General features: G+C 39.9%; 1 protein-coding gene and 1 pseudogene across 1 annotated transcript in view; one reads left to right on the top strand and one right to left on the bottom strand.

Moving 5' to 3' along the window:
• LOC121443113 (probable ribonuclease ZC3H12B) overlaps window positions 1–23832 on the bottom strand; it is a 142498-nt gene that overhangs the window by 77029 nt on the left and 41637 nt on the right. The window lies entirely within an intron of this gene.
• LOC121443114 lies at window positions 1124–2125 on the top strand (annotated as a pseudogene).

The raw sequence follows: 23832 nt of genomic DNA on the forward strand, positions 1-23832 counted from the left end.
TCATTTTTAATTGATTTTTATTGAGCTCTACATTTTTCTCTCCTCCCCTCCCTGCCTCTCCCCTCCCCCATTCAACAGTCCCCGAAGGTCCCCATGCAAACAATTTACTCAGGAGATGTTGTCTTTTTCTACTTCCCATGTAGAGTAGATCTATGTAAGTCTCTCTCTTAGTATCTTCATTGTTGTCTAAGTTCTCTGGGATTGTGATTTGTAGGCTGGTTTTCTTTGCCTTATGTCTAAAAACCACCTACCGAAGAATAGATAAGGAAAATGGGGTGCATTTCACAATGGAGTATTACACAGCAGAAATAAATAACGACATCTTGAATTTTGCAGGAAAATGGATGGAGCTAGAAAACATTATTCTGAGTGCGATAACCCAGACACAGAAAGACAATTATCACATGTACTCACTCATAGGTTAATATTTATTTTTATAATATTAACCTTACCAATCCAAGAGCATAATATGTCTTTTCATTTTCTAGTGTCTTTATCTCTTCAAAGATTTGACATTTTCATTGCAGAGCTCTATTACTTCCTTGGTTAGTTATTATGAATGAGAATGTGTATAAGACCTTGTTTTCTGTTACTAGTTTATAGAAAGGCTACTTGATTTTGGTGCTGTATCCGGTCACTTTGCTCAAAATGTTACTCATTTCTACAAGTTTTCTGGTAGAATATTTAAAGAATAAATGGCCATTTTTTCTAATCCATAAAATGATGGTTTGGAAAATGCAATGAGGTAATGACCTCCATCCTGTCATACTCCATGAGTCACTATTAGAATTTGATGTTCTGTAATTCCATACAAATGAGGCATAATCCAATGACTAATCACAACAGCAATAACTGTCAAAATTACCTTATCATAATATCTTACTGATGAATATCATATAACAGAAAAATCAGGCAGTGGTAACTGAATTTGAAGAAAAAGTAAAAGTATAATGTAAAAGAGGGAAAATTGTGGGAAGTATAAATAAAATGTTTTTTATTTAATCTTAAAGTATTAAACAAGACAAAACTTCATTAAAAATATAAAGAAGCGGCTCTCTGCTCCTCCCTGTTCTAGAGACAGCTGCTTCTTTTCGTGCAGTGCCAGCCTCGTTCCAGAGACACGATGGTGAAGGTCGGAGTGAACGGATTTGGCCGTATTGGACGCCTGGTTACCAGGGCTGGCTTCACTTCTGGCAAAGTGGATGTTGTTGCCATCAATGACCCTCTCATCGACCTCAACTACATGGTTCCAGTATGACTCCACCCATGGCAAGTTCAAAGGCACAGTTAAGGCTGAGAATGGGAAGCTTGTCATCAACGGGAAGGCCATCACCATCTTCCAGGAGCGAGATCCCACCAACATCAAATGGGGGGATGCTGGCGCCGAGAATGTTGTGGAGTCAACTGGTGTCTTCATCACCATGGAGAACGCTGAGGCCCACTTGAAGTGTGGGGCCAAAAGGGTCATCATCTCCATCCACCCCTTCTGCCAATGCCCCCATGTTTGTGATGGGTGTGAACCATGACAAGTATGACAATTCCCTCAAGATTGTCAGCAATGCTTCCTGCACCACCAACTGCTTAGCCCCCTTGGCCAAGGTTATCCATGATGAACTTTGGCATCGTGGAAGGACTCATGACCACAGTCCATGCCATCATGGCCACCCAGAAGTCTGTGGATGGCCCCTCTGGGAAGCTGTGGCGAGATGGCCGTGGCGCTGCCCAGAACATCATCCCTGTATCCACTGGTGCTGCCAAGGCTGTGGGCAAAGTCATCCCAGAGCTGAACGGGAAGGTCACAGGCATGGCTTTCCGTGTTCCTACCCCCAATGTGTCCGTCGTCGATCTGACATACCGCCTGGAGAAAGCTGCCAAGTATGACAACATCAAGAAGGTGATGAAGCAGGCATCCGAGGGCCGCCCACTAAAGGGCATCCTGGGCTACACTGAGGACCAGGTTGTCTCCTGTGACTTTAACAGTGACTCCCACTCTTCCACCTTCGATGCTGGGGCTGGCACTGCTCTCAATGACAACTTTGTAAAGCTCATTTCCTGGTACGACAATGAATTCGGCTACAGCAACAGAGTGGTGGACCTCATGGCCTACATGGCCTCCAAGGAGTAAGAAGCCCACCCTGGACCACCCATCCCAGCAAGGACACAACAGGAGAGGCCCTTGGCTGCTGAGCAGTCCCTGTCCTAACTCAACCCTTGACACTGAGCATCTCCCTCACAGTTTCCATCCCAGACCCCCAGAATAGTAGGAGGGGCTTAGGGAGCCCTACACTCTTGAACACCATCAATAAAGTTCATTGCACCCCCCCCCAAAAAAAATATAAAGAAGCCACTTGTCAGCGATTCAAAATTCATCCAAGGAATATGAATAAAAATATGTCCTTAAGTTTGTACTCTCTGCTAAAAATTACGTTCTGCTTATCAACTCCATGACTTTAAACTAGGCAACGGCATACACATGTGCAGCTGAATTCTGACCACTGAGAGTGCAGTACAGGGCTCTATGCATTAGGAAGACAAAGCCAAGGGTAGCAAAATGTCTGAGTTCTCAAAAAAAAATGACCACACAGTCCAAAGTATTTCAACAAGGTAAAAAAGACTTTCTTTTGAAGAAGGTTGTGTAACCATGCCAAATCAAGCAGCCAAGCAAGCACACCCAGTGGAGCTCCCACTGGCTTTGTATTCCTAGTTTAAAGTTATGGAACCCATGACTGACACTGCTAGGGTTGCCAAGAACCTCAGACTCATTAGGCCATTAACATAAGGGGAGACCAAATTCTACTGTTCCACTATGCAATATAACAAGAAAATGTTTCCTAATGACATTCTACTATACTCAAAGATCAGTGTCTTGCTTAGCCATTTTCAGAGAAGCTTCTTCCTGTAGTAGATGAGAACAAATACAGAGACTCCTCGCTAGAGAATGTGCAGAGAGTGAGATACCTTGGGACACTCAGTCCTAAATGGAACATCTCCATTAAATCCCTGCCCTCAGGGCTCATGTAACCCTGCAGAAGAGGTGGTAGAAAGATTGTAAGAGTTAGGGGAATGGAAGATAGCAACGAAACAAAGCCTTCTAGACACAAAAAGAGTGATACAATATGAATTCACAGAGACTGTGGCAGCATGCACAGGGCCTGCACAGTTTAAGCCAGACAGGGTCCCAGAACTGAAATGGGAAGTGGACACAAGACCCCATCCCTAACCCAGAAGCTATTTTCAACTGATGACTACTCACAAAGGAAAAACTAGTTTTGTCTAACAAAGTTTCACTGGGCATACAAAACACATTTAAGAGGAAGAGTCATGCCCAGCAGTAAATGCCCAACACAAAACAAACAAAATGGTAATTTTGGAGAAGTGTTTTTGTTGTTGTGGTTGTTTTCTTTTGGCCTTTTTTGGTCTCCTAATAAATTGTTTGGGCCTTCCTTCCTTCGTGCCTTCTTTCCTTCGTGCCTTCTTTCTTTCCTTCCTTCCTTCCTTCCTTCCTTCCTTCCTGCCTTCCTTCTTTCCTTCCTTCCTTCCTTCCTTCCTTCCTTCCTTCCTTCCTTCGTGCCTGCCTTCCTTCCTTCCTTCCTTCCTTCCTGCCTTTTTATTCTTTTGGTCCTTTGCTTATATATTATGGTTTCTGACTTTTATCTCTCTGTGTGTGCATGTATGTATCTATGCATTTATATGGACACCCAGTGCTTTTTCTTTGGCTCTTTTTTCCTGTTAATTTGTTTGTTTGGTCCTAATCAGGTCTATTTGTTTATTATTTTATTTTATTATTATTTTATTTTTTTAATTTGATATGCCTGTTTGTTTTTCTAATGAGAGATCAAGCAAAATTGTGGGTTTGAGTGGGCAGAGTGGTGGGAAGGATCTGGAAAGAATTAGGGGAAGGGAAACCACAGTCAAAATATGATGTGTGAAAAAACTATTTTTAATAAAAAAGGCTATTCTAGTAAGTGTGGGATTCTATCTCATTGTAATTTGATTCAAATTTCCATTATTAGTTCATAATTCAGTGAGTTTAATTAATGCTGCCCTTATATAGATGAGTGTGGATCCATGCACTGGTGCATGGTCAATCTACCAGGTACCACATTCCTGAAGAAAATTGATTCCTCGTCCTCTCACAGGACTCAACTGTCAATAGTTTCTCAGTCATGAGCAGGAACTTGTGTGCATTCCTCACCACATACACCAGAGTCCTATATACACATAGCCGAGCAAGACTGCCGATGACTTTCTTTCTCCCAGCAGTCTACATAGCACCATCCAGTGCTGTGAAAGTTAGTCAGTTGGGAGGAAGCTTTGATGTCAGTACTAGCTTTCTTTCTCCAAGTCATATGAGCAAATTGTTTTGTTTCTTCAACAGTAGGTTCTTACCATCTGCCAGGAGCCATTTCAGGCTTCTCCTTTCTCACAGGGCCTTAAAGTAAAAACTTTGAGACAGAAAACTTAAAGTTAACCAAAACATTATGTGCTAACCTTGGAGACTCAAGCTCTGGAAAGCACCACAGAGTGTCTTCATTGCTTGCTGCTTATCACTAACAGCAGGTGTTATAGCCACTGACCTTGCAACTGCCCTGCTTAGCTGCCAAGCTGAGCTGCTGAATCCCTTCCCCCTTTCTCCTTCCCCCTTCTCCCTTCCCCAGTTCCCCCTGCCTGAGTTCCTCACTGAGGAGTATATAAGACAAAAACCTTGCTTCAATAAAGGAAGACCTTGACAAATTGAGAACAGAATCCTGTTTGCTTGCTTGGTCTTCTTCCTCTTTCTCACCCATGTTCTTTCAGGTGGTACCTCTTCAGACCCTGGAATAACTGGACCTGCTGGGCGGATTACAACCATCAAGTCCCAGTGGATGTCCACGAGCAATGCCAATATCATTCATTGTTTGATTGTTTCTGCAATTACCCCAACCAACAACTTGAGGTGAGACATGTCACCCCTGTTATTCTTTCAGTCCCTGCCCTAGCCACGCCCACTCCTTTTTTACCTAAGACCTCCGCAGCCATCTCTCTCTCCTGTTCTCTCCCGGTGTACACATGGGGCTTTGTCTCTCCTTCTCCTTCTCCTTCTCTCTCTCTCTCTCTCTCTCTCTCTCTCTCTCTCTCTCTCCCTCTCTCCCGTAATAAATATTTTAGCTTTATGCCTATTTTTGTGTCTATGTGTCTGTTACCTGCCGCCACCTCCCGCTGGTGGGAAACTGTAGCCACTTGTTGCATGGCAGGCTCCGCCAGCCCGCCTGGGGAATCTTACAGGTACCGACAACCGTCTCTTTGGGGCTAGCAACTGTACCGCAAACATCTTAGAAACATCTTAGGAATAAGAACCCCTACCACTGGACTTTTTATTTGATGACTTATGACTTTTGGAAGGTGCATTATTCTCTGTGTAGGGCAAATCTATTTAAATTTTGTATATGTATGTACATATATATGTTACTATATGTGTATACATGTGTATATATATGGAAGTTCATAAAATGCATATATACAGAAGCTCACAAATTATCAGATTTACATGATTTTCCATGAATCCTTAGTGTTTTTAAGGCATATCCATATTAATTTCCACAGTAGCGCTACAAGTTCACATTCCCACCAGCACTGTATGAATGTTCCTTTTTGTGCATATCCTTGATATCATTTACCTTAAAAGAATTCTGTTTTCTTATTAATACTATTCTACACAGGATGGGATGTAATCACAGCACAATTTCAATTTTGATTTCCTTGATGAATAAAGAAATGATATTGGCAGGTGTTTGAAAGATCTGGTCACATTGCACTGGAAATCAGTATGCAGCAATATGAATACTGATTCTCAGCCCACTTTCTCCTGTTATTTAGTCTGGGACACCAGTACATGGGATGTTGACATCTACGTTCCATGTGGGATTTCTCTATTCAATTAAATCTTGCTAGATATGCCTTCATAGACATACCAAAAATGTGTTTCTATAGTGATTATAATTCTAATTCAGTTGACAATGAAGACTAACAAAAACGGGTTCTTAATGTCTTTGTTATTGAGTTGTTTTTCACCTTCTCAATTATATTTATTCGCAGTCATTTTAATTTTAGAAGATATTGTGACTAGGATATGTTTCCTGGTTTCTATTGTACCAAGTTTACTTTCTGTATATAGAAGGTTACTCATTCATTTTGTATGCTGATTTTTGTATACTGCTACTTTGCTAAAATTGCTTAGCAGATTGCAGAATTCTGTAGTAGCATATATAGGATCTTTTAAGTAAAAAGCCAGGACATATCATTTACAAATAAAAATAACATGATTCTTTTTCTTTCTTTTTGTATCTTGTGTGTGTTTCATTCTCTTGTCTTAGTGATCTAGACAAGATGTCAAGTGTACTGGCTGGTTTTCTGTGTCATCTTGACACAAGCTGAGTCATAAGAGGAAGGTGCCTCAGCTGAAGAGACGCTTCCATGAGACCCAGCTGGAAGGCATTTTCTCATTTAGTGATCAATGGGGGAGGGCCCAGCTCATTGTGTGGGGGGGTAGTATTCCTGGGCTGATAGTCATGGGTTCTGTAAGAAAGCAGGCTGAGCAAGCCATGTGAAGCAAGCCAGTAAGCAGCACCCTTTCACAGCCTCTGCATCAACTCCTGCCTCCAGGCTCCTGCCCTGTTTGAGTTTGTACCCTGACTTCCTTCAGTGATGAACAGCAATATGGAAGTATAAGCCAAATAAACCCTCCCCAACTTGCTTTTTGGTAATGGTGTTTCTTTGCAGCAATAGAAACCCTAACTAAGATTATCAAGCATTATATTAAATAATAGTGGTGAGTGGGCATCCTTGTCTCAGTCTTGATTTTATCAAAAACACTCTAATATTTCTCCATTTGGTATAATGTTGGTGTCTTAGTTGTCATCCTTTTGCTGTGAAGTGATAGCATGACCATGGCCACTATTTTAAAGGAAAGTATTTAACCAAGGGTTTGCTTACAGTTTCAGAGTTAGTCCACCATCATTGTGGGAAGCAGATAGGCATGACTCAGTAGCCATACCTGAGAGCTTTGCATTCTGATCTACAGAAAGCAGGCAGAGATAAAGACAGAGATAGATAGATGATAGATAGATAGATAGATAGATAGATAGAGCGAGCACCTGGGTCTGGGATGAGCTTCTAAAACTTACAGTCCATTGTCAGTTACATACCTGCTCTAACAAGGCTACACCTACACCAAAAAGGCCACACTTAGAAAACCTTCCCAAATGGGTTCACCACCTGGGAACTAAGCATGCAAATATATAAGCCTATGGAGGTCATTTTCATTCAAAACACCACAGCTGGTTATAGGTTTATGATACATAGCCTTTAGTGTGTTCAAGTTCAGGTTCTGTTCCTAGATTCTACAGTTTTAATCGTGAAGCAATTTTAAACTTTTTATTTAATTTATTGAAAATAGATTTTTTTCAAACAATATATTCTGAATATGATATTCCTTCACCCAATTTCTGGCAGATCCTCCCCACCACCCAAATCCACATCTACTGTGTGGGACAACGGTCTTGTACCCTGTAAAGATTTGTTACTTGTACTGGTTTAATAAAATATTGATGGGCTAATAGCAGGAAGTATAGGCAGGGGGACCAGACTAAGAGAATTCTGGGAAGATGAAAGACATAGAGTCAGTCACCAGCCAGATGCAGAAAATGAAAGATGAGACTGCCTCACTGATTAAAGGTACCAAGCCAGGTGGCTAACACAAAAAGAATTATGGGTTAATGTAAGATGTAAGAGTTAGTTAATAAGAAGCCTGAGCTAATAGGCCAACCAGTTTATAATTAATGTAGGGCTCTGTGTGTTTTTTGTGGGGGTCTGAACAGCTTCAGGACCAGGTGGGACAGAAACTTCTGTCAACATACACCCTTTTTTTTCCCTCCCACTCATTATAATACAAACAGGCATCTAACAATAATAATAAAACAATAGAAGATAAAATAAAAATAAACAAACCAAAATAGAACAAAACAAACAAGAAAAAAGAGTCAAAGAAAAAGCACAAGTAACAAATATAGATGCATATACACACACATAACAATCCCATTAAAACACACCAGAAATTGTAATATATATGCAAAAGATGTGTAAGAGAAAAAGAAAAAATTGGAAGAATATCCAGACAAAGAATTATGAAATAAGGCATGTCCAAAAATGCCATTGTGTTTTCTGTTTCCCATCTTCTGCTGGGCATGGGTTCTGTCTTTAAGAGTACATTGTTTTACAAAGACCATTACTATATTTATTGAAATGATCAGGTTATTTCTGTCCTTAAGTCTCTATTTGTGCTATATAAACTTATTAATTTGCATATTGTCTTAGTTGCTTTCCTTGTTGCTGTGATAAAGTTCCTGGCAAAAGTTGGTTAAAGAAGGAAGGTATATATTGGATAACCTTATGAAGGGCTAGCCCATCATGACAGGGAAGTCAAGATAGCAGATACTTGAGACAGCTGGTCACGTTATACCATCAATGGGGTGGTATGCACAACATATATACCTGTAACATAATTATACATCTTAAAAGTTTTTGGTAGTTTGCATGAGAATGTACTATTTTAATTCCTGAACCCTGGTTAGTGGAACTGTTTGGGAAGGATACGGATGTGTGGCCTTGTTGGAGGGAGGTACGTCACTGGGGTTGGTTTGATGAGGTTAGAATCCCACATTATTTCTAATTATCTCTCCCTGTCTCTCTTTCTCTGCCTTGTGCCTGTGGGTCAGGATATAAAGTCTCAACTACTGCTCCATGCCTGCCTGCTTTCCTGTTGTCATGCTTACCATCAAGATGATAATGGAATCCAACTCAATAGAACTGTGAGACCAAATAAACTCTTTCTTTTATAATTTGCCTTGGACATAGTGTATCTTCACAGCATTAGAAAAGTAACCAAGAGTTAGTCTTCCCCACAAACTTCCACACAATCTCAGCAGCCCACAATCATACCCAAGTCCTGTGCTCTCCTACTTGTTGTGCCCCAACATCCAACAGGGGAAGTGACTCCCCACTCTACCAGAGATCAAGCAGACTGAGAGAAGTACAGGTGTAGTCTTTCCACCCGCCCAAATCCCCCACTCTCTTAGTCTCTGTCCATCCTGTCTCTAGGTTCCCAACTTTCTAGTTGCTATACTTTGTTTTTCCAGAGATCAGCCTTGGGTAGATACTCTCAGATCTTCCAGAGACCAAGCAGACTGTGAGAGGCCTAGGTAAGTTGCCTATACCCCAAAATTCCCCACTTTCTCACTATTTCGGCACCCCACCCACTGTATCATCAGTTCTGTTCCCTCCTAGTTGCCTTACTCACGATCTAACTGGGGCAGAGACTCCCTGTTCTACCAGAGACCACATAGACTGGAAGAATCTCAAGTTACACGGACCAAAAGACCAGAAAGAAAACAGAAACCCAGGAACAAAGCAATGTCCAGAAAATCCAGGACATTTTGAAAAGACCAAACCTAAGAATAATAGGAACAAAAGGAGAAGAGTCTTAGCTCAAAGGCCCAGAAAATATTTTCAACGAAATCATAGGAGAAATTTTTCCTAACCTAAGAAGATGACTATAAAAGTACTAGACTGTAAGAGACCACAGACTCCAGCCCAGACTATTGTGCCCAGCAAAACTTTCAATCATCCTAGGGGAAAACAAGATGTTCTATGACAAAACCAAATTTAAACAATATCTATCCACAAATTCTACAGAAGGTACTAGAAGGAAAACTCTAATCCAAGGAGATTAACTATACCCACAAAAACACAGGCAATAATTTCACACCACCAAAACCAAAAGAAGGGAAGCATTACACACACACACACACACACACACACACACACCACAAATCACTACCACCACCCCCAATAAAATAAAAGGAATTAACCATCATTGGTTATTGATATCTCTTGATATCAATGAACTCAATTCCTTAATAAAAAGTCACAGGCTAACAGAATAGATGTGAAAACAAGATCCATCCTTCTGATGCAAACAAGAAACACACTTCAACATCAAAAATAGTTATTACCTCAGAATAAACATTGGAGAAAGATTTTCCAAGTAAATAGACCCAAGAAGCAAGCTGGTGTAGTCATTCTAATATCTAACAAAATATACTTCAAACCCAAATTAATCAAAAGAGTTGGAGAGGGATAATTCATACTCATCAAAGAAAAATTCACCAAGATGATATTTCAATTCTGAACATCTATGTCCCCAATGCAAGGGCACCTATATTTGTAAAAGAAACATCAATATTAACATATTAATACCGGGAAATTTCAATACCCTACTATCACCAATAAACATGTCATTCAAACAAAAAAACTAAACAGAAAAATAATGGAGCTAACAGACATTATAAATCATATTGACCTAACAGATATCTACAGAACATTTTACTCAAGCACAAAAGTTCTTCTTCTTAGCATCTCATGGAATTTTCTCCAAAATTGACTACATACTGGGTCACAAAACAAGTCTAAAGAGATACATGAAAATTGAAATAACCCCTTGCATCCTATCAGACCACCAAACACTAAAGTTTAGATTGCAACAACAACAGAAATAACAAAGCCTACAAACTCATGGAAACTGAACAACTCACCACTGAAGGACTACTGGGTCAGGACAGAAATAAGGACATAAATTAAAATTTTCACATTAGAATTCAATGATAATGAAAGCACAAGACACCCAAACTAATGGAACAATGAAAGTAATGTTGTGAGGAAAATTCATAGCACTCAGTGCCTTCATAAAGGAATTAGAGATCTCACACTAGCAACTTAACAGCATACCTAAAAGCTCTAGAGCAAAAGGAAGCAAACAAACCCAAGAAGAGTAGATGGCAGGAAATAATGAAAATTGAGGGCTGATATTAACAAAATAGAAACAAAACAATACAAAAAAATCAACGAAACCAGTAGTTGGTTCTTTGAGAAAATCAAAAAGATAGATAAACCCTTATCCGAAATAACTAAAAACCAGAGAGAGAATATCCAAATTAACAAAACCAGAAATCAAAAGGGGGATATAACAACAGACACTAAAGAAATTCAAAGAATCAAAAACCTGTACTCCAAGAAATTGGAAAACTTAAAAAAAGGGACAATTTTCTTGATAGAATCTACTTACCAAAGTTAAATCATGATAAGATAAAAAAAATTAAATAGACCTATAAGTCCTAAGAAAACAGAAGCAGTCATTAAATGTCTCCCAAACAATAAAAGCCCAGGGCCAGATGGTATAAATGCAAAATTCTACCAGGCTTTCAAGGAAGAACTAATAACAATACTCCTCAAATTAATATACAAAATATAAACAGATGGGCCATTGCTAAATTGATTTTATGAAGTCACAGTTACCCTGACACTCAAACCACAAAAATACATAAGTAAGAAAGAGAATTATAGGCCAATTTACCTTTAGAACATCGTTGCAAAAATACTCAACAAGACCTTCTCAAACTGAACTTACGAATACACCCCCCAAAAAATCACCCATCAGTATCAAACAAGCTTCATCCTAGAGATGCAGAGCTTGTTCAACACACAAAATCTATCAATGTAATCCACTATATAAACAAACTGAAAAAAAAAACACATGATCATCTCATTAGAAGTTGAAAGGCCTTTGACAAAGTCCAACACCCTGTCATGATAGATCAAATCTTTGCCCCTTCATTATCAAAGTCTTAGAAACATGAGAGATGCAATGGACATACCTAAACATACTAAAAGCAATATACAGCAAGCCCACAGCCAATATCAAATCAAATGGAGAGAATCTCAAAGTAATTCCACTAAAATCAAGAACAAGACAAGGTTGTTCACTCTTTCCATATCTATTTAATATCATATTTGAAATTCTAGCTGAGGCAGTAAGACAACTGAAGGAGATCAGTGGGCTACAAATTGGAAAGGAAAAAGTCAAAGTATCTTTATTTGCAAATGACATGATAGCATATAAGCGGCCCCAAAAATTCTACCAGGAAGTTCATACACCTTCAGTGAAGTGGCTGGATACAATATCAACTCAAAAATCAGTAGCCCTCCTATAAACAAATGGCAAACGGGTGGAGAAAGAAATCAGGGAAACAACACACTTTGCAATAGCCACAAATAATATAAACCACCTTGGTGTAACTCTAACCAAACATGTGAAAGACCTATATGACAAGAACTTCAAGTCTTTGAAAAAAGAAATTGAAGAAGAGATCAAAAGATGATAAAGATTTCCCATGCTTATGGATTAGTAGAGTTAACATAGTAATAATGGCAATCTCCAGATTCATCCCAATTCCCATCAAATTTCTAACGCAATTCTTTTTTTTTTTTTTGCATAGGACTGTTTAATTGCCTTAACCTTTGTAAAATACTTTTCTGAGAGTTTGGGGAGCCTTTGTGTTTACTCTTCGACTGTACACATTACACTGCTGTCAGGCTGTTCACACCCTCACGTCACACTGTCCTGGTCATGTGTAACAGTTTATCCCTCCTCGTTGTGAAGAGTGTTGGGTTGTTCCTTTGTTCCTGGTGCTGGTGTGCAGGCGATTTAGGGCTCCAGTTCATTCAGCTCCACGCTGCTTCTGACATCCTGTGATTGCTAAGTGGAGTTTTCGCCAGGAAAGATCTTAACCTGTGTCTCTCTGGAGTGGGAGATTCATGACGGCTGCCTGACTCGGGTTCTTTCTCCCAGCATTCTGTTCTGTTTCTAACGCAATTCTTTTTTTTTATTTTATTGAGAAAAGGAGAAAAAAAAAAACAAGTTTCCACCTCTTCCCAGCCTCCCATTTCCCTCCCCCTCCTCCCACCCTACGCCCCCTTCTCCCACCCTTCTCCCCCTCCCCCCACTCCTTTCCCCCTCCCTCTCCAGTCCAAAGAGCAGTCAGGGTTTTCTGCCCTGTGGTAAGACCTAGGACCTCCCCGCTCCGTCCATATCTAGGAAGGTGAACATCCAAACTGGTTAGGCTCCCACAAAGCCATCACATTACGTAGGATCAAAACCTCGTGCCATTGTCCTTGCGTCTTATCAGCCCTCATTGTTCGCCATGTTCAGAGAGTCCAGTTTTATCGAATGCTTTTTCAGTCACAGTCCAGCTGGTCTTGGTGAGCTCTCAATAGATCAGCTCCACTGTCTCAGTGGGTGGGTGCATCCCTCGTGGTCCCGACTTCTTTGCTCATGTTCTCCCTCCTTCTGCTCCTCATTGGGACCTTGGGAGCTCAGTCCAGTGCTCCAGTGTGGGTCTCTGTCTCTATCTCCATCCATCACCAGATGAAGGTTCTATTGTAGACTCCGTGACCCTTATTTATGGCTAGAAACCAATTATGAGTGAGTACATCCCATGTTCATCTTTTTGGGTCTGGGATACCTCACTCAGGATAGTGTTTTCTATTTCCATCCATTTGCATGCAAAATTCGAGAAGTCATTGTTTTTTACCGCAGCATAGTACTCTAATGTGTAGATATTCCATACTTTCTTCATCCATTCTTCCATACAGACCTTAAAAGCACAATAATCAACTCCATAGGGAAAACCAAAATAAAAAAAGAATAGCTAAAACAATCTTGTACAATAAAAGAACTTCTGGAGGTATTGCCATCCCTAATTTCAAGCTCTAATACAAAGCCATAGCAGCAAAAGTACAAAAATATTGGCCTAAAAAAAGACAGGCTGATCAATGGAATCTGGTTGAAGATCCAAACATAAATCTACACACTTCTGGAACCTGATTTTTGATAAAGAAGCCAGAATTATTCAATGGACAAATGAAAGCATCTTCAACAAATGGTGCTGGTATACCTGGATGCCAGCATGTAGAAGAATGCAAATAGATTCTTATCTATCACCCTGAACAAAACTCAAGTTCAAGTGAATCAAAGACCTCAACATAAAACTAGATACACTGAACTTGATAGAAAAGAAAGTGGGGAGTAGCCTTGGACTCATTGACACAAGAGACAACTTCCTGAATAGAACACCAATAGAGAAGGCCCTAAGATCAACAATTAACAAATGGGAGTTAGGGGCTGGAGAGATGGCTCAGTGGTTAAGAGCAGTGTCTGCTCTTCCAGAGGTCCTGAGTTCAATTCCCGGCAACCACATGGTGGCTCACAACCATCTGTAATGAGGTCTGGTGCCCTGTTCTGGCCTGCAGACGTACACACAGACAGAATACTGTATGCATAATAAATAAATATTAAAAAAAACAAATGGGAGTTAATGAAACAAAAGCTGTAAGGCAAAAGACACCATCAATAGGACAAAATATCAGTGTGGAGGTCGACAGAAGTGAGCCTGATCCACCTTGACTAAAGATCAAAGAGTTTGAACTTATTTTTGCGCTTTCAAAGTTGTTGACAACAGGTGTGGCTGCAAACAAGACATTCTCAACAGAGGAATTTCAAATGGCTAAGAAGCACTTGAAGAAATATTCAATATACTTAGCCATCAGGTAAATACAAATCAAAATGATTCTGAGATTACATTTTACATCTGTTGGTATGGCTAAGATCAAAAGGACATGTCATAGCTCATGCTTGTGAGGATGTGGAGCAAGGGGAACACTCCTCCACTGCTGGTGGGAGTACAAACTTGTACAACCACTTTGGAAATCAATATGGTGGTTTCTCAGAAAATTGGGAATCAATATACTTCAAGGCCCAGCAATACCACTCCATGGCTTACACCCAAATGATGCTCCATTCTATTACAAGGACACTTGCTCATCTAAATTCATAGCAGCTTTAATAATAATAACAGTCAGAAACTGGAAACAACTAGATGTCCCTCAACTGGGAGAATGTACAAATAAAATGTGGTACATATATATACACACAAAAGAGTATTACTCAGCTGTTTAAAAAATAACATCATGAAATTTGCAGACAAATGTACAGAACTAGAAAAAAAATCATCTTGAGTGAGGTAACCTAGACCCAGAAAGACAAACATGGTAAGTATTCCCTTATAAGTGGATATTAACTGTAAAGGATAATCATGCTACAATCTACAGATTCAGAGAGACTAACTAACAAGGAGGGCTCAAGGGGGCTTAAGTGAATCTTGCTGGAAAGATGAAATAGAATAGACATTGCAGGCAGACTGAGGATGGTTGGGAATGAGATCAGGTGTTGGAAGATGGAGGGAGAGAGTACTTGAAAAGAGAACTGGAATTTGGGGGCAAGTCAGGGGCAAGGTAGAGACCTAGTTCAATGGAAACTCCCAGAAATCTATTATGGTGCCCCTAGCAGAGACTCCTAGCACTGAGGGATACAGAGACTGAACTGGTCATCTCCTGTAACCAGGCAAGACTTTCAGTGTAGGGAAACCAATCCAGCCTTTGACCTACAATTTTTCCTGTCAGCAAGATGTGCTGGGGTAAATGTGGCACAGAACTTGTGGGAGTGGCCAACCAATGATTGGTCCAGCTTGAGACTAGTACCACAAAAGGAATCCTACCCCTGACACTGCCCGGATGACCAGAAACTAAAGGCCAGATGATCCACAGCTTAGGATAGAACAAAAAACATGCCTGGAAAAAAAGTAAATGAAATGATTCCTAAAGATATTCTACTATATTTGTGAACAGGTACTTAGCATAATCACCATCAGAGAGACTTCATCAAGCAACTGATAGGAGCAGATACAGAGACCCACAGCCAAACATTAGGTGGAATTTGGTGAACCTATGGAAGAAGGGGAGGAAGGACTCTAGTAGCCAGAAAAGTCAAGGACACCACAAGAAAACCCACAGCATCAAGAAACCTGGGCTCAAGGGCTCACTGAGACTAAACTGACAATCAGGGAACTTATATGGATCTTACCTTGGCCCTCTGCAATACGTTGTAGTTGTGAAGCTTGGTGTTTCTGTGGAACTCCTAGCAGAAGGAATGGGTGCTGCCTCTGACTCTGCTGCCTGCTTTGGGTGCCTAGTCTTACTACAACTGGATATGCGATGTTTGGTGGGTATCCCTGGGAGACCTGACCGTTTCTGAAGGGAAAAGGAAGAGGAGTAGGTGAAAAGGATGGAGAGGGGTTGAGAGGAGAGGAGGGAAAGGAAGCTATAGTCAGGATGTAATATATGAGAATAAATTAGTAAAACAAAAAAGTAAAGTAACCAAAGTTCATTTTTTTCAATATGTAAGTAAGGTTGAAAAACACCTATGCAAAGTAAAAAGAGAAATAAAATACTCAATAAGATTAGAAACAAATAAGGGAAATTTACCAATGATTCCAATTTAATTAACATAATTAGAGAATGCTTTGAAAGTTTTATTCTCTCAAACTAAGTGATCTAAAAGAAATAGATAAATACCTAAGCACACATGACTTATCAAAAGTCATTCAAAAGGATATAAATATTTTACACATATTTATAGCATTTAATGAGATTGGAGCATCAATGCAAAGTTTCCCCATAGAAAAGCAGAATCCTATTCATTGCTGTTGGTAATGTAAATCTGTCCAGCTACCATGGCAATCAGTATAAATGATTCTAAAAAGAAAAAACCTTAAGGATAAAACTACCACACATTATTCATATATATATATATATATATATATATATATATATATATAATATTTTGTAGAACTCTAAGTTAACTTATCATATAGATACTTAATGTTTTAATGCACTATTCATAATATACAGGAAATAGAACTAGCCTTGATGTCTACTGACAGATGAATGGATAAAGAAAACATGGTACAAAAAACCCAAAGGACATGTAAGAAGAATGATCTTTGCATTTTGCCATTTTGCCTGCTTGCCCTCAATTTTGATGACAAGTGGGTCTATTCTACTATTGAGGAATTTCTTTGCTGATATTGGGAGCTACTTCCTATGCTAATACAGTCTAAGGACCAGTTGAGACATTCATTCTGAATGTTCCTGGGTTGAACAACTACCAGATTATTGGCATTTCCATTCTTGGTCTTTCCATTGGGAGACAGCAATTATTGGACTAGCTGGATCAGAGCCTTAAGTCACTCAAACAAGTTCCCTTTTAATATTTACATCCTATCAGATTACTTTCTCTAAAGTAATAACACTTTCCATTAATTTCTAACCTGAATGTTATAATTTCTTATTACCTGATGATTTTTTCTTTTTTTTAATTGATTTTTATTGAGCGCTACACATTTCTCTGCTCCCCTTCCTGCTTCTCCCCTCCCCCTTTCAGCCCTCCTCCAAGGTCCTTATGTTCCCAATTTACTCAAGAGATTTTGTCTTTCTTTACTTCCCATGTAGATTAGATCTATGAAAGTCTCTCTTAGTGTCCTCATTCTTGTCTAAATTCTGTGGGATTGTGGTTTGTAGGCTGGTTTTCTTTGCTTTATGTTTAAAAACCACATATCCTTGTGGCACGATTGAGCATTCTTTGGATACATACCCAAAAGTGGTATTACTGGGTCTTGAGGAAGGTTGTTTCCTAATTTTCTGAGTAATCGCCACACTGATATCCAAAGGGGTTGTACCAGCTTGCATTCCCACCAGCAATGCAGAAGTGTTCCCTTTTCCCCACAACCTCTCCAGCATAAGTTCAGGGATCATTTCTATAATTTGTTACCTGATGATTTTGTAATTGGTTTCTAGCTACTTTTCTAAGCTCTTGGAATGAATCTTGAAGTACTTGAACTTGAACTTCCTCTAAGCTTTTTTAGCATATGCACTCCCAGAAACTTCTCTCAGAAATACCTAAGCAGATTCGCAAAGTTTCTGGTAAGTTGTGCTCAAATTTTTGTTGTAGTATTGGAATCTTCAAATTTCTTCCTCCATATCTTCAATGATATTCAATTGTCATTCTACTGTGGCTTGTTTATTCTTCAAGTATTTGTATATTTCCTATAGTTTATCTTGACAATTCCTTTTCTTCTCCAGTAGCATGTATAGTACTTTCTAGAGCTATGAAAGCTAGTTAGTAGGGATGAATCTTCCAGGTCAGTACCAGGTTAATTTCTTCAGGTTATATGGCTCAAAGGTGTGGAATATTCAGCAATAGGGTCTTACCTTTAAATTCTAGATGGTAACTAAAAGCAACTTCTAAAAAACTCCATCTTGCAAGGAATATAGCAAGAATTCTAAAATATTTACCATAAAATAAATATTTACCTAACTCATATTTAAATATATTTCACACATCAAAGAGAAATATGTGTTTCTGTATAATATATATGCCATCAGAATGGAGGCTTCATATGAACAAAGACTTTGTTCTGCTCATTGCTTGTATCTCCTTTTCTAGTGCTTGCATACTAAGCACCAAATAAACCCCTGCTATAGTAAGGTTTCCTCCATGCTAACTATCCTATCCATTGAACATCCTGCTTTTCCTTCTTTCAGAAGTCATAAAGTAGTATGACATATTTAAATGTTTTAATTGCAATAATGTTTGTGAAGTTACAATGTTAGAAGTAAACTAGTTGACTGACATTGAGTAATTTAATAAATAAAATATATGACAATACATTATGATGAAAATATCTATTATATTGTAAAAGACTGGAACTTTTGCTGGACAGCCAGAGTCAGTAATACACCTTGAGATCCCTTAACATTTAAAAATTCTCTCAGACTGTCTACTTAGCCTGTTTGTTTAACCTATCTTTAAGGAAGCAAATGGAACAACCAATTATATTTGCCTTGATTTCTCATGTAATCAAATTTTACAACATAATCAAATGCATAGATGTGATATTAAGATATGTACTCTTCCTTGCCTCTAACTCTTTTCTTTTTTGCAAGTGTTTTCATATGTGTTTTATGATAATAAAAGCTGAAACCAGAAAATATAGATTGAAATCAACCTTACAAAATGAATACCAGTCATAAACGTTGAAGACAACATTCAGCTGTTGTTTGATAAATAATGATGTTTGCAATGCTATTTGTGAACTGGATGCATTTGTGTCAGTGGTTTCATTCCTTGTAAAACAAAGATTTCTCTAAAGTATCAATTTCTTCCCCATGTGATGCTTTCTGTGCTGTTCAATAAATAAGAGTGCAAAGCCCTTTGTTAGGGGTACAAACACAAAGACCCATACACAGACAAAGTGACAGATTCAAAAGACAGCATTCAAACAGAAACAGATTGGGACTCATACAACAGACAATGAATGATGAAAGACACAAAGAAAAATGTTGAGAATTCAAGTCTGGGCTTGCTTTTAGTTAAATTAGTCTATGGGGAAGTGCTTTTTTAAACATTGTTTTTAACTGAAATAGAATTATACCAGTTTCCCTCTCCCCTTTCTTCAGCCCCTTCCAACTATCCTCCATTAAACTCTTCTTATGCATCACCACACTCAAGTTGATAAGACTGTAGCCTATTTTTCTTTTATTCTAATTATTGTTACATAAGTTTGCATATACACATACACATATCTTGCTGAATCTGTTGCTTGTGTGTATATGGTTCCAGGACTAATCACTTTGCTTTGGAAAGTAATAAATGAGACTAATCCCTTGGAAAGCTAATTCTTCTCCCAGCAGTCATTAGTTGCATTTAGTTCTTTATCTAAAGAAGGGACTCTGAGAAATTTCTTCCCTTCCTCATGAACATGTCCATTGAAATTGCCATTGTTCCAGTCTTGGTTATGTGGCCATTTCTAAAAGAGATTGTTTCACAGCAGACTTTTTGGTATTCTGGCTCTTACAACTTTTCTGCCTCCTCTTCTGTGATGTTCCCTAAGTAACAGATACAGGAGCTGTGATGCAGATTTATCCATTAGGGCTGGGCTCCACACAATCTGTTGATCTCTTCATTATGTCTAGCTGTGTCTTTCTATGATGATCTTCATTTGCTGTAAAGAGAGGGTTCATTGATGAGGGGGTGGTAGCTACACTTACTTGTGGATGCAAGTGATGGAGGAAGGTCATTGGCTAATAAAGGAACTGCCTTGGCCCATTTTATTGGTTAGAAGATAGGTGGGAGGAGTAAACAGAACAGAACGCTGGGAGGAAGAGGAAGTGAGCTCAGACTCGACAGCTCTGCTCGCTGGAGCAGAGACACCATGCCCCGCTCCCGGGTAGACACACGCCATGAAGCTCCGACTCAGGATGGACTAGGCTAGAATCTTCCCGGTAAGACCGGTTCTCACAGATTATTAGAGATGGGTTGATCAGGATATCAGAATTAGCCTAGAAGAGGCTAGAGCTAAAGGGCCAAGCAGTGTTTAAATGAATACAGTTTGTGTATTGTTATTTCGGGGCATAAGCTAGCCAGGCGGCTGGGGTGCCAGGGACGCAGCCCCGCCACCCCTTATTACTACATGCAAGGATAAGATTTAGAAAGTAGTGACACATCATGCTTCTCTAGCAATGTGGCAGTAGTAGATTCTTTCTTAAGGTCCATGACCTCACTAGTCCCAGGAAGCTATTGAGTACCACTGACATGTGATTGCCACATCTTGTATATTTATGCATATCATGCCAAGTTTGTAACTGTCATGGGTGTTGCTCCTGGGTAGGACTATTTAATTGCTTGCCTCTCTTCATAGCTTGTATGGTATTTTCTGGAACCAGGAAGCTAGATCTCAGGAAAGAAATTTTTATATTAGATTGAGCTCAAGAATCTACATTCTAGGCCCTAAGTGTGTGGTGTCTTCGGTAATACACCCCTAAACTCCCGAGCAACAATGGACTACATCAGGGACCTCTGTTGTTTGGAGAGCCAGTTGTATTACCCTGACCTACCATTTGAAAGGAAGCTTTAGGAGCAGGCCTGAGGATGACCACAGAAACAGGCTGGAGCCAGTGACCACTGCACAGCAAGCCTGAGGCAACAACCTCAGCAGCAGCAGGTACAAGGGAACCACTACTGAGGGATCAGGCCTTAGCCAGAGACCTCTGCAGGACTGGGCATAAATCAGTGACCTCTGAGGTAGCAGGCCTGAACCAGCAATCTCTGCCAGAGCAGGCCTGAGACAGCAAACTCCACAAGAGTAGGAACATGGGAGCGACTTCTGGGGGAGCAGGCCTGAACCAGAACCCTCTGTGGGTCCAGAAAGGAATCAGGGACCTCCAAGGGAGCAGGCCTGAGCCAGAAAACTCTGCAGGACCAGGCCCAAGTCAGGAACCTCCATGGGAGCAGGCCCAGGCAGGCCATGGACCTTTATGGAAACAGGCCTGAGCCAGCAACCTCTGCTAGAGCAGCCCTGAACCAACAAGAGCTGCTGGAGCAGGCCTGAGGCAGTGACCTCCACAACAGCAGGTACAAGGGAGCCACCACTGAGATAGTAGCCCTGATCCAGCAACCTCTGCTGGAGCAGACCTCTGATGAAGCATGCCCAAACCAACGACCTCCACAGGAGAAGGCCTGAACCAGTGACCTCTCCCAGAGCAGGCCCAAGGCAGCAACCACAGAGGAAACACCCCAAGTAAGCAACCTCCCTGTGAGCAGGCCCAAATGAACACCAGTATTGCAGAGTGACCCCAAGGGAGTGCTGAGTGACCTCCAGGGACATCAAGTGACCTCAGGGGTGATTGGAACTGTAGGCCTGACTGCACCTCGAGGAACAACCATCTGAGCCTTGGGTCCACTGGCACCTAGAATTTAAACAGTGCTCACCTGAATCATCAATGGGTCAAGAAAGAAATAAAGGAAGAAATTAAAAACTTCCTAAGATTCAAGGAAAATGATGACACAGCATACCCAAATTTATGGGACACAATGAAAGCAGTGTTAAAAGTTCATAGCACTAAATGCCTACATAATGAAATTGGAAAAATCCCACACTAGTGAGTTAATAGAATGTTTGAAAGCTCTAGAAAAAAAAGAAGCCAACTCACCCAGGAGGACAAGATGGCAGGAAATAATCAAATTGAGAGCTGAATCAACAAAACAGAAACAAAGAACAATACCATAGAACCTTCATCTGGCAATGGATGGAAATAGAGACAGAGACCCACATTGGAGCACTGGACTGAGCTCCCAAGGTCCTAATGAGGAGCAGAAGGAGGAAGAACATGAACAAGGAAGTCAGGACCACGAGGGGTGCACCAACCCACTAAGACAGTGTGACTGATTAATGGGAGCTTACCAAGGCCAGCTGGACTGGGACTGATGGAGCATGTGATCAAACCGGACTCTCTGAATGTGGCTGATGGTGGAGGCTGATGGAGAAGCCAAGGACAATGGCGCTGGGTTTGGATTCTACTGTATGGACGGGCTTTGTGGGAGCCTAGTCTGTTTGGATGCTCACCTTCCTGGACCTTGGGGAAGCAGGGAGGACCTTGGACTGCCCACAGGGCAGGGAACCCTGACTGCTCCTTGGACTGGAAAGGGAGAGGGAGTGGGGGGAGGGAGGGAAGTGGGAGGAGGAGAGGAGGTGGAAATTTTCAATTAAAAATAAATAAATAAAAAGAAATAAAAAAGGATCAATGAGACAAAGAGATAGTTCTTTGAGAAAATAAACAAAATAGACAAACTTTTATACAAACTAACCAAAAGGCAGAGAGAGAACATCCAAATTAATAAAATCAGAAAGGAAAAGGGGGACATAACTACAGATACAGAAACATTCCAGAAAATCATTAGGTCATATTTTGAAAACCTGTACTCCACAAAATTGGAAAAAGTAAAGGAAATGGACAACTTTCTGGATAAATATCACTACCAAAATTAAATCAAGACCAGATAAGCAAATTAAATAGGCCTATAACTGCTAAAGAAATAGAAACAGTAATCAAAAGTCCCCCAACCAAAAAGAAGCCCAGGGCCAGGTGGTTTCAGTGTAGAATTCTACAAGACTTTCAAAGAAAAACTAAAACCAAAACTCCTCAAATTGTTCCAGATAATAGAAACAGAAGGAACATTGCCAAACTCTTTTTATGAGGCTATAATTACCCTAATATGAAAACCTCATAAAGGCACTACTAAGAAAGAGAATTACAGACCAGTTTCTCTCATGAGCACTGATGCAAAAATACTAAATAAAATACTGGCAAACCAAATACAAGAACACATCAGAAAAATCATCCACCATGATCAAGTCAGCTTCATTCCAGAAATGCAGGGATGGTTGAACATACGGAAATCTGTCAATGTAATCTACCATATAAACAAACTGAAAAAAAGACCACATGATCATCTGTTTAGATGCTGAAAAAGCCTTCAACAAAATACAACATCCCTTTATGATAAAGGTATTGGAGAGAACAGGGATACAAGGAACATGCCTAAACATAATAAGGCAATATACAACAAGGCAACAGGCAAATTCAAAGCGAACTCACTGAAATCAGGAACAAGACAAGGTTGTCCACTCTCTCAATATCTATTCAACACAGTTCTTGAAGTTTTAGGTAGAACAATAAGACAACAAACGATCAAGCAGAAACAAATTGTGAAAAGAAGTCAAATTCTCACTATTTGCTGATGATGTGATAGTTTACATAAGCAACTCCAAAATTCTACCAAGGAACTTTTACAATTCATAAGTACCTTCAGTAATATAGCAGGATCCAAGATTATCTCAAAAAAAAAACCCCAGTGGCCCTCCTTTACACAGATGATAAATGGACTGAGAAAGAACTCAGAAAAACATCATCTTTCACAATAGCCACTAACAGCATAAAAATATCTCGAAGTAACTCTAACCAAACAAGTGGAAGACCTGTATGACAAGAACTTTAAATCTTTGAAGAAAGAATCAGAAGACACCAGAAAATGGAAAGATCTCCCATGCTCTTGGGTAGGTTGAATTAATACAGTAAAAATGGCTATTTTACCAAAAGCAATCTACAGATTCAATGCAACGCCAATCAAAATCCCAGCAAAATTCTTCACAGACTTCAAAAGAACAA

This window comes from Microtus oregoni, unplaced genomic scaffold (genome assembly GCF_018167655.1).
Source record: "Microtus oregoni isolate MIOR12 unplaced genomic scaffold, Mior012 000100F_ref0000014, whole genome shotgun sequence".
In the NCBI taxonomy this organism is placed as follows: Eukaryota; Metazoa; Chordata; class Mammalia; order Rodentia; family Cricetidae; genus Microtus; species Microtus oregoni.